Source organism: Asterias amurensis, chromosome 3 (assembly GCF_032118995.1).
Source record: "Asterias amurensis chromosome 3, ASM3211899v1".
NCBI lineage: Eukaryota > Metazoa > Echinodermata > Asteroidea > Forcipulatida > Asteriidae > Asterias > Asterias amurensis.
Genome location: NC_092650.1, coordinates 23,687,168 through 23,696,934, shown reverse-complemented (window position 1 = coordinate 23,696,934; position 9,767 = coordinate 23,687,168). Strand labels below are relative to the sequence as shown.

Here is a 9,767-nt window from a genome sequence, read left to right as displayed (position 1 = left end):
TATATTTATTCTGTTGGTTGGTATGAAATCCCCAAATTGAAGGAAGCTAAATATTGGACTTTGGTCATCAAGTTTTCGTAGTGTAGCGGTTACCACGTGCGCCTAACACGCGCAAGGTCTCCGGTTCAAGCCCGGGCGAAAACAAATTTCTTTTGTATTTCTGACATAAATGGTTGCTTTTTAACTGCACTTTTATTAATTACACTTTTGGTAAAGTGTTCCCTTATACAAAAAAGTCGATCATTCGATTTGGTCGTCAAGTTTTCAGAGTGTAGTGGTTATCACGTGCGCCTCACACGCGCAAGGTCCCCGGTTCGAGCCCGGGCGAAAACAATTTTCTTTTGTATTTCTGATATTAGGTTACCTTTAAATTTTATTTATTCTGTTAGTTGGTATGGATTCCCCAAATTGAAGGAAGCTAAATATTGGAGTTTGGTCGTCAAGTTTTCGTAGTGTAGCGGTTATCACGTGCGCTTTACACGCGCTAGGTCCCCGGTTCAAGCCCGGGCGAAAACAACTTTCTTTTGTATTTCGGACAACAGGTTACTTAAAAAAAAATATTTATTCTGTTAGTTTTGTAACGAATCCCCAAAATGAAGGAAGCTAAATATTGGAGTTTGGTCGTCACGTTTTCGTAGTGTATAGTGGGAAAATAATTTTTCTTTTGTATTTCTGACATGGGGTTACTTTAAAAAAAATATTTATTATGTTGGTTGGTATGGAATCCCCAAATTGAAGGAAGCTAAATATTGGAGTTTGGTCGTCAAGTTTTCGTAGTGTAGTGGTTATCACGTGCACCTAACACGCGCAAGGTCCCCGGTTCGAGCCCGCGCGAAAACAACTTTCTTTTGTATTTCTGACATCAGGTTACTTTAAAAAAATATTTATTCTGTTAGTTTTGTAACGAATCCCCAAAATGAAGGAAGCTAAATATTGGAGTTTGGTCGTCAAGTTTTCGTAGTGTAATGGTTATCACGTGCGCCTCACACGCGCAAGGTCCCCGGTTCGAGCCCGGCCGAAAACATTTTTCTTTTGTATTTCTGACGTGAGGTGACTTTAAAATTATATTTATTCTGTTAGTTTTGTAACGAATCCCCAGATTGAAGGAAGCTAAATATTGAAGTATGGTCGTCAAGTTTTCGTAGTGTAGTGGTTATCACGTGCGCCTCACACGCGCAAGGTCCCCGGTTCGAGCCCGGGCGAAAACAACTTTCTTTTGTTTACTTTAAAATTATATTTATTCTGTTGGTTGGTATGGAATCCCCAAATTAAAGGAAGCTAAATATTGGAGTTTGGTCGTCAAGTTTTCGTAGTGTAGTGGTTATCACGTGCGCCTAACACGCGCAAGGTCCCCGGTTCGAGCCCGGGCGAAAACAATTTTCTTTTGTATTTCTGACGTGAGGTTACTTTAAAATTATATTTATTCTTTTAGTTTTGTAACGAATCCCCAGATTGAAGGAAGCTAAATATTGGAGTTTGGTCGTCAAGTTTTCGTAGTGTAGTGGTTATCACGTGCGCCTCACACGCGCAAGGTCCCCGGTTCGAGCCCGGGCGAAAACAATTTTCTTTTGTATTTCTGACGTGAGGTGACTTTAAAATTATATTTATTCTGTTATTTTTGTAACGAATCCCCAGATTGAAGGAAGCTAAATATTGGAGTTCGGTCGTCAAGTTTTCGTAGCGTAGTGGTTATCACGTGCGCCTAACACGCGCAAGGTCACCGGTTCAAGCCCTGGCGAAAACATATTTCTTTTGTTTACTTTAAAAGTATATTTATTCTGTTGGTTGGTATGGAATCCCCAAATTGAAGGAAGCTCAATATTGGAGTTTGGTCGTCAAGTTTTCGTAGTGTAGTGGTTGTCACGTGCGCCTAACACGCGCAAGATCCCCGGTTCGAGCCCGGGCGAAAACAATTTTCTTTTGTATTTCTGACGTGAGGTTACTTTAAAATTATATTTATTCTGTTAGTTTTGTAACGAATCCCCAGATTGAAGGAAGCTAAATATTGGAGTTTGGTCGTCAAGTTTTCGTAGTGTTGTGGTTATCACGTCGTGTGCCTCACACGCGCAAGGTCCCCGGTTCAAGCCCGGGCGAAAACAACTTTCTTTTGTTTACTTTAAAATTATATTTATTCTGTTGGTTGGTATGGAAATCCCAAATTGAAGGAAGCTAAATATTGGACTTTGGTCGTCAAGTGTTCGTAGTGTAGTGGTTATCACGTGCGCCTCACACGCGCAAGGTCCCCGGTTCAAGCCCGGGCGAAAACAATTTTCTTTTGTATTTCTGACATGGGGTTACTTTAAAAAAAGAATTATTCTGCTGGTTGGTAATGGAATCCCCAAAATGAAGGAAGCTAAATATTGGAGTTTGGTCGTCAAGTTTTCGTAGTGTAGTGGTTATCACGTGCGCTTTACACGCGCAAGGTCCCCGGTTCGAGCCCGGGCGAAAACAATTTTCTTTTGTTTACTTTAAAATTATATTTATTCTGTTGGTTGGTATGGAATCCCTAAATTGAAGGAAGCTAAATATTGGAGTTTGGTCGTCAAGTTTTCGTAGTGTAGTGGTTATCACGTGCGCCTAACACGCGCAAGGTCCCCGGTTCGAGCCCGGGCGAAAACAATTTTCTTTTGTATTTCTGACGTGAGGTTACTTTAAAATTATATTTATTCTGTTAGTTTTGTAACGAATCCCCAGATTGAAGGAAGCTAAATATTGGAGTTTGGTCGTCAAGTTTTCGTAGTGTAGTGGTTATCACGTGCGCCTCACACGCGCAAGGTCCCCGGTTCAAGCCCGGGCGAAAACAACTTTCTTTTGTTTACTTTAAAATTATATTTATTCTGTTGGTTGGTATGGAATCCCCAAAATGAAGGAAGCTAAATATTGGAGTTTGGTCGTCAAGTTTTCGTAGTGTAGTGGTTATCACGTGCGCCTAACACGCGCAAGGTCCCCGGTTCGAGCCCGGGCGAAAACAAATTTCTTTTGTTTACTTTAAATATATATTTATTCTGTTGGTTGGTATGAAATCCCCAAATTGAAGGAAGCTAAATATTGGAGTTTGGTCGTCAAGTTTTCGTAGTGTAGTGGTTATCACGTGCGCTTTACACGCGCAAGGTCCCCGGTTCAAGCCCGGGCGAAAACAAATTTCTTTTGTATTTATGACATGGGGTTACTTTAAAAAAATATTTATTCTGTTGGTTGGTATGGAATTCCCAAATTGAAGGAAGCTAAATATTGGTGTTTGGTCGTCAAGTTTTCGTAGTGTAGTGGTTATCACGTGCGCCTCACACGCGCAAGGTCCCCGGTTCGAGCCCGGGTGAAAACAATCTTCTTTTGTATTTCTGACATGAGGTTACTTTAAAATTTTATTTATTCTGTTGGTTGGTATGGATTCCCCAAATTGAAGGAAGCTAAATATTGGAGTTTGGTCATCAAGTTTTCGTAGTGTAGTGGTTATCAAGTGCGCCTCACACGCGCAAGGTCCCCGGTTCGAGCCCGGGCGAAAACAATTTTCTTTTGTATTTCTGACGTGAGGTGACTTTAAAATTATATTTATTCTGTTAGTTTTGTAACGAATCCCCAGATTGAAGGAAGCTAAATATTGGAGTTCGGTCGTAAAGTTTTCGTAGTGTAGTGGTTATCACGTGCGCCTAACACGCGCAAGGTCCCCGGTTCAAGCCCGGGCCAAAACAACTTTCTTTTGTATTTCTGACATGGGGTTACTTTAAAAAAAAGATTTATTCTGTTGGTTGGTATGGAATCCCCAAATTGAAGGAAGCTAAATATTGGAGTATGGTCGTCAAGTTTTCGTAGTGTAGTGGTTATCACGTGCGCCTAACACGCGCAAGGTCCCCGGTTCGAGCCCGGGCGAAAACAACTTTCTTTTGTTTACTTTAAAATTATATTTATTCTGTTGGTTGGTATGGAATCCCCAAATTGAAGGAAGCTAAATATTGGAGTTTGGTCGTCAAGTTTTCGTAGTGTAGTGGTTATCACGTGCGCCTAACACGCGCAAGGTCCCCGGTTCAAGCCCGGGCGAAAACAAATTTCTTTTGTATTTCTGACATGGGGTTACTTTAAAAAAAAAATTATTCTGCTGGTTGGTATGGAATCCCCAAAATGAAGGAAGCTAAATATTGGAGTTTGGTCGTCAAGTTTTCGTAGTGTAGTGGTTATCACGTGCGCCTAACACGCGCAAGGTCCCCGGTTCAAGCCCGGGCGAAAACAAATTTCTTTTGTATTTATGACATGGGGTTACTTTAAAAAAATATTTATTCTGTTGGTTGGTATGGAATTCCCAAATTGAAGGAAGCTAAATATTGGAGTTTGGTCGTCAAGTTTTCGTAGTGTAGTGGTTATCACGTGCGCCTCACACGCGCAAGGTCCCCGGTTCGAGCCCGGGCGAAAACAATTTTCTTTTGTATTTCTGACTTGGGGTTACTTTAAAATAATATTTATTCTGTTAGTTTTGTAACGAATCCCCAGATTGAAGAAAGCTACATATTGGAGTTTGGTCGTCAAGTTTTCGTAGTGTAGTGGTTATCACGTGCGCCTAACACGCGCAAGGTCCCCGGTTCGAGCCCGGGCGAAAACAATTTTCTTTTGTATTTCTGACATGGGGTTACTTTAAAAAAAATATTTATTCTGTTGGTTGGTATGGAATCCCCAGATTGAAGGAAGCTAAATATTGGAGTTCGTTCTTCAAGTTTTCGTAGCGTAGTGGTTATCACGTGCGCCTAACACGCGCAAGGTCCCCGGTTCAAGCCCTGGCGAAAACAACTTTCTTTTGTTTACTTTAAAATTATATTTATTCTGTTGGTTGGTATGGAATCCCCAAAATGAAGGAAGCTAAATATTGGAGTTTGGTCGTCAAGTTTTCGTAGTGTAGTGGTTATCACGTGTGCCTCACACGCGCAAGGTCCCCGGTTCGAGCCCGGGCGAAAACAATTTTCTTTTGTATTTCTGACATTAGGTTACTTTAAAATTATATTTATTCTGTTAGTTTTGTAACGAATCCCCAGATTGAAGGAAGCTAAATATTGGAGTTTGGTCGTCAAGTTTTCGTAGTGTAGTGGTTATCACGTGCACCTAACACGCGCAAGGTCCCCGGTTCGAGCCCGCGCGAAAACAACTTTCTTTTGTATTTCTGACATCAGGTTACTTTAAAAAAATATTTATTCTGTTAGTTTTGTAACGAATCCCCAAAATGAAGGAAGCTAAATATTGGAGTTTGGTCGTCAAGTTTTCGTAGTGTAATGGTTATCACGTGCGCCTCACACGCGCAAGGTCCCCGGTTCGAGCCCGGCCGAAAACAATTTTCTTTTGTATTTCTGACGTGAGGTGACTTTAAAATTATATTTATTCTGTTAGTTTTGTAACGAATCCCCAGATTGAAGGAAGCTAAATATTGGAGTTTGGTCGTCAAGTTTTCGTAGTGTAGTGGTTATCACGTGCGCTTTACACGCGCAAGGTCCCCGGTTCGAGCCCGGGCGAAAACAATTTTCTTTTGTATTTCTGACATGAGGTTACTTTAAAATTATATTTATTCTGTTAGTTTTGTAACGGATCCCCACATTGAAGGAAGCTAAATATTGGAGTTTGGTCGTCAAGTTTTCGTAGTGTATAGTGGGAAAATAATTTTCTTTTGTATTTCTGACATGAGGTTACTTTAAAATTATATTTATTCTGTTGGTTGGTATGAAATCCCCAAATTGAAGGAAGCTAAATATTGGACTTTGGTCATCAAGTTTTCGTAGTGTAGCGGTTACCACGTGCGCCTAACACGCGCAAGGTCTCCGGTTCAAGCCCGGGCGAAAACAAATTTCTTTTGTATTTCTGACATAAATGGTTGCTTTTTAACTGCACTTTTATTAATTACACTTTTGGTAAAGTGTTCCCTTATACAAAAAAGTCGATCATTCGATTTGGTCGTCAAGTTTTCGTAGTGTAGTGGTTATCACGTGCGCCTCACACGCGCAAGGTCCCCGGTTCGAGCCCGGGCGAAAACAATTTTCTTTTGTATTTCTGATATTAGGTTACCTTTAAATTTTATTTATTCTGTTAGTTGGTATGGATTCCCCAAATTGAAGGAAGCTAAATATTGGACTTTGGTCGTCAAGTTTTCGTAGTGTAGTGGTTATCACGTGCGCCTCACACGCGCAAGGTCCCCGGTTCAAGCCCGGGCGAAAACAATTTTCTTTTGTATTTCTGACATGGGGTTACTTTAAAAAAAGAATTATTCTGCTGGTTGGTAATGGAATCCCCAAAATGAAGGAAGCTAAATATTGGAGTTTGGTCGTCAAGTTTTCGTAGTGTAGTGGTTATCACGTGCGCTTTACACGCGCAAGGTCCCCGGTTCGAGCCCGGGCGAAAACAATTTTCTTTTGTTTACTTTAAAATTATATTTGTTCTGTTGGTTGGTATGGAATCCCCAAATTGAAGGAAGCTAAATATTGGAGTTTGGTCGTCAAGTTTTCGTAGTGTAGTGGTTATCACGTGCGCCTAACACGCGCAAGGTCCCCGGTTCGAGCCCGGGCGAAAACAATTTTCTTTTGTATTTCGGACAACAGGTTACTTAAAAAAAAATATTTATTCTGTTAGTTTTGTAACGAATCCCCAAAATGAAGGAAGCTAAATATTGGAGTTTGGTCGTCACGTTTTCGTAGTGTATAGTGGGAAAATAATTTTCTTTTGTATTTCTGACATGGGGTTACTTTAAAAAAAATATTTATTCTGTTGGTTGGTATGGAATCCCCAAATTGAAGGAAGCTAAATATTGGAGTTTGGTCGTCAAGTTTTCGTAGTGTAGTGGTTATCACGTGCACCTAACACGCGCAAGGTCCCCGGTTCGAGCCCGCGCGAAAACAACTTTCTTTTGTATTTCTGACATCAGGTTACTTTAAAAAAATATTTATTCTGTTAGTTTTGTAACGAATCCCCAAAATGAAGGAAGCTAAATATTGGAGTTTGGTCGTCAAGTTTTCGTAGTGTAATGGTTATCACGTGCGCCTCACACGCGCAAGGTCCCCGGTTCGAGCCCGGCCGAAAACAATTTTCTTTTGTATTTCTGACGTGAGGTGACTTTAAAATTATATTTATTCTGTTAGTTTTGTAACGAATCCCCAGATTGAAGGAAGCTAAATATTGGAGTTTGGTCGTCAAGTTTTCGTAGTGTAGTGGTTATCACGTGCGCTTTACACGCGCAAGGTCCCCGGTTCGAGCCCGGGCGAAAACAATTTTCTTTTGTATTTCTGACATGAGGTTACTTAAAAATTATATTTATTCTGTTAGTTTTGTAACGGATCCCCACATTGAAGGAAGCTAAATATTGGAGTTTGGTCGTCAAGTTTTCGTAGTGTATAGTGGGAAAATAATTTTCTTTTGTATTTCTGACATGAGGTTACTTTAAAATTATATTTATTCTGTTGGTTGGTATGAAATCCCCAAATTGAAGGAAGCTAAATATTGGACTTTGGTCATCAAGTTTTCGTAGTGTAGCGGTTACCACGTGCGCCTAACACGCGCAAGGTCTCCGGTTCAAGCCCGGGCGAAAACAAATTTCTTTTGTATTTCTGACATAAATGGTTGCTTTTTAACTGCACTTTTATTAATTACACTTTTGGTAAAGTGTTCCCTTATACAAAAAAGTCGATCATTCGATTTGCTCGTCAAGTTTTCGTAGTGTAGTGGTTATCACGTGCGCCTCACACGCGCAAGGTCCCCGGTTCGAGCCCGGGCGAAAACAATTTTCTTTTGTATTTCTGATATTAGGTTACCTTTAAATTTTATTTATTCTGTTAGTTGGTATGGATTCCCCAAATTGAAGGAAGCTAAATATTGGACTTTGGTCGTCAAGTTTTCGTAGTGTAGTGGTTATCACGTGCGCCTCACACGCGCAAGGTCCCCGGTTCAAGCCCGGGCGAAAACAATTTTCTTTTGTATTTCTGACATGGGGTTACTTTAAAAAAAGAATTATTCTGCTGGTTGGTAATGGAATCCCCAAAATGAAGGAAGCTAAATATTGGAGTTTGGTCGTCAAGTTTTCGTAGTGTAGTGGTTATCACGTGCGCTTTACACGCGCAAGGTCCCCGGTTCGAGCCCGGGCGAAAACAATTTTCTTTTGTTTACTTTAAAATTATATTTGTTCTGTTGGTTGGTATGGAATCCCCAAATTGAAGGAAGCTAAATATTGGAGTTTGGTCGTCAAGTTTTCGTAGTGTAGTGGTTATCACGTGCGCCTAACACGCGCAAGGTCCCCGGTTCGAGCCCGGGCGAAAACAATTTTCTTTTGTATTTCGGACAACAGGTTACTTAAAAAAAAATATTTATTCTGTTAGTTTTGTAACGAATCCCCAAAATGAAGGAAGCTAAATATTGGAGTTTGGTCGTCACGTTTTCGTAGTGTATAGTGGGAAAATAATTTTCTTTTGTATTTCTGACATGGGGTTACTTTAAAAAAAATATTTATTCTGTTGGTTGGTATGGAATCCCCAAATTGAAGGAAGCTAAATATTGGAGTTTGGTCGTCAAGTTTTCGTAGTGTAGTGGTTATCACGTGCACCTAACACGCGCAAGGTCCCCGGTTCGAGCCCGCGCGAAAACAACTTTCTTTTGTATTTCTGACATCAGGTTACTTTAAAAAAATATTTATTCTGTTAGTTTTGTAACGAATCCCCAAAATGAAGGAAGCTAAATATTGGAGTTTGGTCGTCAAGTTTTCGTAGTGTAATGGTTATCACGTGCGCCTCACACGCGCAAGGTCCCCGGTTCGAGCCCGGCCGAAAACAATTTTCTTTTGTATTTCTGACGTGAGGTGACTTTAAAATTATATTTATTCTGTTAGTTTTGTAACGAATCCCCAGATTGAAGGAAGCTAAATATTGGAGTTTGGTCGTCAAGTTTTCGTAGTGTAGTGGTTATCACGTGCGCTTTACACGCGCAAGGTCCCCGGTTCGAGCCCGGGCGAAAACAATTTTCTTTTGTATTTCTGACATGAGGTTACTTTAAAATTATATTTATTCTGTTAGTTTTGTAACGGATCCCCACATTGAAGGAAGCTAAATATTGGAGTTTGGTCGTCAAGTTTTCGTAGTGTATAGTGGGAAAATAATTTTCTTTTGTATTTCTGACATGAGGTTACTTTAAAATTATATTTATTCTGTTGGTTGGTATGAAATCCCCAAATTGAAGGAAGCTAAATATTGGACTTTGGTCATCAAGTTTTCGTAGTGTAGCGGTTACCACGTGCGCCTAACACGCGCAAGGTCTCCGGTTCAAGCCCGGGCGAAAACAAATTTCTTTTGTATTTCTGACATAAATGGTTGCTTTTTAACTGCACTTTTATTAATTACACTTTTGGTAAAGTGTTCCCTTATACAAAAAAGTCGATCATTCGATTTGGTCGTCAAGTTTTCGTAGTGTAGTGGTTATTACGTGCGCCTCACACGCGCAAGGTCCCCGGTTCGAGCCCGGGCGAAAACAATTTTCTTTTGTATTTCTGATATTAGGTTACCTTTAAATTTTATTTATTCTGTTAGTTGGTATGGATTCCCCAAATTGAAGGAAGCTAAATATTGGACTTTGGTCGTCAAGTTTTCGTAGTGTAGTGGTTATCACGTGCGCCTCACACGCGCAAGGTCCCCGGTTCAAGCCCGGGCGAAAACAATTTTCTATTGTATTTCTGACATGGGGTTACTTTAAAAAAAGAATTATTCTGCTGGTTGGTAATGGAATCCCCAAAATGAAGGAAGCTAAATATTGGAGTTTGGTCG

At 40.4% G+C, this 9,767-nt stretch overlaps 49 non-coding genes across 49 annotated transcripts; all 49 read left to right on the top strand.

Moving 5' to 3' along the window:
* The first annotated feature begins 71 nt into the window (after positions 1 to 71).
* Trnav-aac (transfer RNA valine (anticodon AAC)) lies at positions 72 to 144 on the top strand. Its single transcript has one exon. It is a non-coding gene; the product is annotated as a tRNA-Val (tRNA).
* A 116-nt stretch (positions 145 to 260) lies between these two features.
* Trnav-cac (transfer RNA valine (anticodon CAC)) lies at positions 261 to 333 on the top strand. The gene has a single exon. It is a non-coding gene; the product is annotated as a tRNA-Val (tRNA).
* Positions 334 to 443: 110 nt separating this feature from the next.
* On the top strand, positions 444 to 516 carry Trnav-uac (transfer RNA valine (anticodon UAC)). Its single transcript has one exon. It is a non-coding gene; the product is annotated as a tRNA-Val (tRNA).
* A 251-nt stretch (positions 517 to 767) lies between these two features.
* Positions 768 to 840, top strand: Trnav-aac (transfer RNA valine (anticodon AAC)). Its single transcript has one exon. It is a non-coding gene; the product is annotated as a tRNA-Val (tRNA).
* Positions 841 to 951: 111 nt separating this feature from the next.
* Positions 952 to 1,024, top strand: Trnav-cac (transfer RNA valine (anticodon CAC)). The gene has a single exon. It is a non-coding gene; the product is annotated as a tRNA-Val (tRNA).
* A 111-nt stretch (positions 1,025 to 1,135) lies between these two features.
* Trnav-cac (transfer RNA valine (anticodon CAC)) lies at positions 1,136 to 1,208 on the top strand. The gene has a single exon. It is a non-coding gene; the product is annotated as a tRNA-Val (tRNA).
* Positions 1,209 to 1,303: 95 nt separating this feature from the next.
* On the top strand, positions 1,304 to 1,376 carry Trnav-aac (transfer RNA valine (anticodon AAC)). Its single transcript has one exon. It is a non-coding gene; the product is annotated as a tRNA-Val (tRNA).
* A 111-nt stretch (positions 1,377 to 1,487) lies between these two features.
* Trnav-cac (transfer RNA valine (anticodon CAC)) lies at positions 1,488 to 1,560 on the top strand. The gene has a single exon. It is a non-coding gene; the product is annotated as a tRNA-Val (tRNA).
* A 111-nt stretch (positions 1,561 to 1,671) lies between these two features.
* Positions 1,672 to 1,744, top strand: Trnav-aac (transfer RNA valine (anticodon AAC)). The gene has a single exon. It is a non-coding gene; the product is annotated as a tRNA-Val (tRNA).
* A 95-nt stretch (positions 1,745 to 1,839) lies between these two features.
* Positions 1,840 to 1,912, top strand: Trnav-aac (transfer RNA valine (anticodon AAC)). Its single transcript has one exon. It is a non-coding gene; the product is annotated as a tRNA-Val (tRNA).
* A 111-nt stretch (positions 1,913 to 2,023) lies between these two features.
* On the top strand, positions 2,024 to 2,099 carry Trnav-cac (transfer RNA valine (anticodon CAC)). The gene has a single exon. It is a non-coding gene; the product is annotated as a tRNA-Val (tRNA).
* A 95-nt stretch (positions 2,100 to 2,194) lies between these two features.
* Trnav-cac (transfer RNA valine (anticodon CAC)) lies at positions 2,195 to 2,267 on the top strand. The gene has a single exon. It is a non-coding gene; the product is annotated as a tRNA-Val (tRNA).
* Positions 2,268 to 2,378: 111 nt separating this feature from the next.
* Trnav-uac (transfer RNA valine (anticodon UAC)) lies at positions 2,379 to 2,451 on the top strand. Its single transcript has one exon. It is a non-coding gene; the product is annotated as a tRNA-Val (tRNA).
* Positions 2,452 to 2,546: 95 nt separating this feature from the next.
* Positions 2,547 to 2,619, top strand: Trnav-aac (transfer RNA valine (anticodon AAC)). The gene has a single exon. It is a non-coding gene; the product is annotated as a tRNA-Val (tRNA).
* A 111-nt stretch (positions 2,620 to 2,730) lies between these two features.
* On the top strand, positions 2,731 to 2,803 carry Trnav-cac (transfer RNA valine (anticodon CAC)). The gene has a single exon. It is a non-coding gene; the product is annotated as a tRNA-Val (tRNA).
* Positions 2,804 to 2,898: 95 nt separating this feature from the next.
* Positions 2,899 to 2,971, top strand: Trnav-aac (transfer RNA valine (anticodon AAC)). Its single transcript has one exon. It is a non-coding gene; the product is annotated as a tRNA-Val (tRNA).
* Positions 2,972 to 3,066: 95 nt separating this feature from the next.
* Positions 3,067 to 3,139, top strand: Trnav-uac (transfer RNA valine (anticodon UAC)). Its single transcript has one exon. It is a non-coding gene; the product is annotated as a tRNA-Val (tRNA).
* Positions 3,140 to 3,249: 110 nt separating this feature from the next.
* Trnav-cac (transfer RNA valine (anticodon CAC)) lies at positions 3,250 to 3,322 on the top strand. The gene has a single exon. It is a non-coding gene; the product is annotated as a tRNA-Val (tRNA).
* A 110-nt stretch (positions 3,323 to 3,432) lies between these two features.
* On the top strand, positions 3,433 to 3,505 carry Trnav-cac (transfer RNA valine (anticodon CAC)). The gene has a single exon. It is a non-coding gene; the product is annotated as a tRNA-Val (tRNA).
* Positions 3,506 to 3,616: 111 nt separating this feature from the next.
* Trnav-aac (transfer RNA valine (anticodon AAC)) lies at positions 3,617 to 3,689 on the top strand. The gene has a single exon. It is a non-coding gene; the product is annotated as a tRNA-Val (tRNA).
* A 111-nt stretch (positions 3,690 to 3,800) lies between these two features.
* On the top strand, positions 3,801 to 3,873 carry Trnav-aac (transfer RNA valine (anticodon AAC)). The gene has a single exon. It is a non-coding gene; the product is annotated as a tRNA-Val (tRNA).
* A 95-nt stretch (positions 3,874 to 3,968) lies between these two features.
* Positions 3,969 to 4,041, top strand: Trnav-aac (transfer RNA valine (anticodon AAC)). Its single transcript has one exon. It is a non-coding gene; the product is annotated as a tRNA-Val (tRNA).
* Positions 4,042 to 4,151: 110 nt separating this feature from the next.
* Positions 4,152 to 4,224, top strand: Trnav-aac (transfer RNA valine (anticodon AAC)). Its single transcript has one exon. It is a non-coding gene; the product is annotated as a tRNA-Val (tRNA).
* Positions 4,225 to 4,334: 110 nt separating this feature from the next.
* Positions 4,335 to 4,407, top strand: Trnav-cac (transfer RNA valine (anticodon CAC)). The gene has a single exon. It is a non-coding gene; the product is annotated as a tRNA-Val (tRNA).
* Positions 4,408 to 4,518: 111 nt separating this feature from the next.
* Positions 4,519 to 4,591, top strand: Trnav-aac (transfer RNA valine (anticodon AAC)). The gene has a single exon. It is a non-coding gene; the product is annotated as a tRNA-Val (tRNA).
* Positions 4,592 to 4,702: 111 nt separating this feature from the next.
* Positions 4,703 to 4,775, top strand: Trnav-aac (transfer RNA valine (anticodon AAC)). Its single transcript has one exon. It is a non-coding gene; the product is annotated as a tRNA-Val (tRNA).
* Positions 4,776 to 4,870: 95 nt separating this feature from the next.
* Trnav-cac (transfer RNA valine (anticodon CAC)) lies at positions 4,871 to 4,943 on the top strand. Its single transcript has one exon. It is a non-coding gene; the product is annotated as a tRNA-Val (tRNA).
* Positions 4,944 to 5,054: 111 nt separating this feature from the next.
* Positions 5,055 to 5,127, top strand: Trnav-aac (transfer RNA valine (anticodon AAC)). The gene has a single exon. It is a non-coding gene; the product is annotated as a tRNA-Val (tRNA).
* Positions 5,128 to 5,238: 111 nt separating this feature from the next.
* Positions 5,239 to 5,311, top strand: Trnav-cac (transfer RNA valine (anticodon CAC)). The gene has a single exon. It is a non-coding gene; the product is annotated as a tRNA-Val (tRNA).
* Positions 5,312 to 5,422: 111 nt separating this feature from the next.
* On the top strand, positions 5,423 to 5,495 carry Trnav-uac (transfer RNA valine (anticodon UAC)). Its single transcript has one exon. It is a non-coding gene; the product is annotated as a tRNA-Val (tRNA).
* Positions 5,496 to 5,743: 248 nt separating this feature from the next.
* Trnav-aac (transfer RNA valine (anticodon AAC)) lies at positions 5,744 to 5,816 on the top strand. Its single transcript has one exon. It is a non-coding gene; the product is annotated as a tRNA-Val (tRNA).
* Positions 5,817 to 5,932: 116 nt separating this feature from the next.
* Trnav-cac (transfer RNA valine (anticodon CAC)) lies at positions 5,933 to 6,005 on the top strand. Its single transcript has one exon. It is a non-coding gene; the product is annotated as a tRNA-Val (tRNA).
* Positions 6,006 to 6,115: 110 nt separating this feature from the next.
* Trnav-cac (transfer RNA valine (anticodon CAC)) lies at positions 6,116 to 6,188 on the top strand. The gene has a single exon. It is a non-coding gene; the product is annotated as a tRNA-Val (tRNA).
* Positions 6,189 to 6,299: 111 nt separating this feature from the next.
* Trnav-uac (transfer RNA valine (anticodon UAC)) lies at positions 6,300 to 6,372 on the top strand. The gene has a single exon. It is a non-coding gene; the product is annotated as a tRNA-Val (tRNA).
* A 95-nt stretch (positions 6,373 to 6,467) lies between these two features.
* On the top strand, positions 6,468 to 6,540 carry Trnav-aac (transfer RNA valine (anticodon AAC)). The gene has a single exon. It is a non-coding gene; the product is annotated as a tRNA-Val (tRNA).
* Positions 6,541 to 6,790: 250 nt separating this feature from the next.
* On the top strand, positions 6,791 to 6,863 carry Trnav-aac (transfer RNA valine (anticodon AAC)). The gene has a single exon. It is a non-coding gene; the product is annotated as a tRNA-Val (tRNA).
* Positions 6,864 to 6,974: 111 nt separating this feature from the next.
* Positions 6,975 to 7,047, top strand: Trnav-cac (transfer RNA valine (anticodon CAC)). The gene has a single exon. It is a non-coding gene; the product is annotated as a tRNA-Val (tRNA).
* A 111-nt stretch (positions 7,048 to 7,158) lies between these two features.
* On the top strand, positions 7,159 to 7,231 carry Trnav-uac (transfer RNA valine (anticodon UAC)). The gene has a single exon. It is a non-coding gene; the product is annotated as a tRNA-Val (tRNA).
* A 248-nt stretch (positions 7,232 to 7,479) lies between these two features.
* On the top strand, positions 7,480 to 7,552 carry Trnav-aac (transfer RNA valine (anticodon AAC)). The gene has a single exon. It is a non-coding gene; the product is annotated as a tRNA-Val (tRNA).
* A 116-nt stretch (positions 7,553 to 7,668) lies between these two features.
* Trnav-cac (transfer RNA valine (anticodon CAC)) lies at positions 7,669 to 7,741 on the top strand. The gene has a single exon. It is a non-coding gene; the product is annotated as a tRNA-Val (tRNA).
* A 110-nt stretch (positions 7,742 to 7,851) lies between these two features.
* Trnav-cac (transfer RNA valine (anticodon CAC)) lies at positions 7,852 to 7,924 on the top strand. The gene has a single exon. It is a non-coding gene; the product is annotated as a tRNA-Val (tRNA).
* A 111-nt stretch (positions 7,925 to 8,035) lies between these two features.
* Positions 8,036 to 8,108, top strand: Trnav-uac (transfer RNA valine (anticodon UAC)). Its single transcript has one exon. It is a non-coding gene; the product is annotated as a tRNA-Val (tRNA).
* A 95-nt stretch (positions 8,109 to 8,203) lies between these two features.
* On the top strand, positions 8,204 to 8,276 carry Trnav-aac (transfer RNA valine (anticodon AAC)). The gene has a single exon. It is a non-coding gene; the product is annotated as a tRNA-Val (tRNA).
* A 250-nt stretch (positions 8,277 to 8,526) lies between these two features.
* Positions 8,527 to 8,599, top strand: Trnav-aac (transfer RNA valine (anticodon AAC)). The gene has a single exon. It is a non-coding gene; the product is annotated as a tRNA-Val (tRNA).
* A 111-nt stretch (positions 8,600 to 8,710) lies between these two features.
* Trnav-cac (transfer RNA valine (anticodon CAC)) lies at positions 8,711 to 8,783 on the top strand. The gene has a single exon. It is a non-coding gene; the product is annotated as a tRNA-Val (tRNA).
* A 111-nt stretch (positions 8,784 to 8,894) lies between these two features.
* On the top strand, positions 8,895 to 8,967 carry Trnav-uac (transfer RNA valine (anticodon UAC)). Its single transcript has one exon. It is a non-coding gene; the product is annotated as a tRNA-Val (tRNA).
* Positions 8,968 to 9,215: 248 nt separating this feature from the next.
* Trnav-aac (transfer RNA valine (anticodon AAC)) lies at positions 9,216 to 9,288 on the top strand. Its single transcript has one exon. It is a non-coding gene; the product is annotated as a tRNA-Val (tRNA).
* Positions 9,289 to 9,404: 116 nt separating this feature from the next.
* Positions 9,405 to 9,477, top strand: Trnav-cac (transfer RNA valine (anticodon CAC)). The gene has a single exon. It is a non-coding gene; the product is annotated as a tRNA-Val (tRNA).
* Positions 9,478 to 9,587: 110 nt separating this feature from the next.
* Positions 9,588 to 9,660, top strand: Trnav-cac (transfer RNA valine (anticodon CAC)). Its single transcript has one exon. It is a non-coding gene; the product is annotated as a tRNA-Val (tRNA).
* Positions 9,661 to 9,767: the final 107 nt, after the last annotated feature.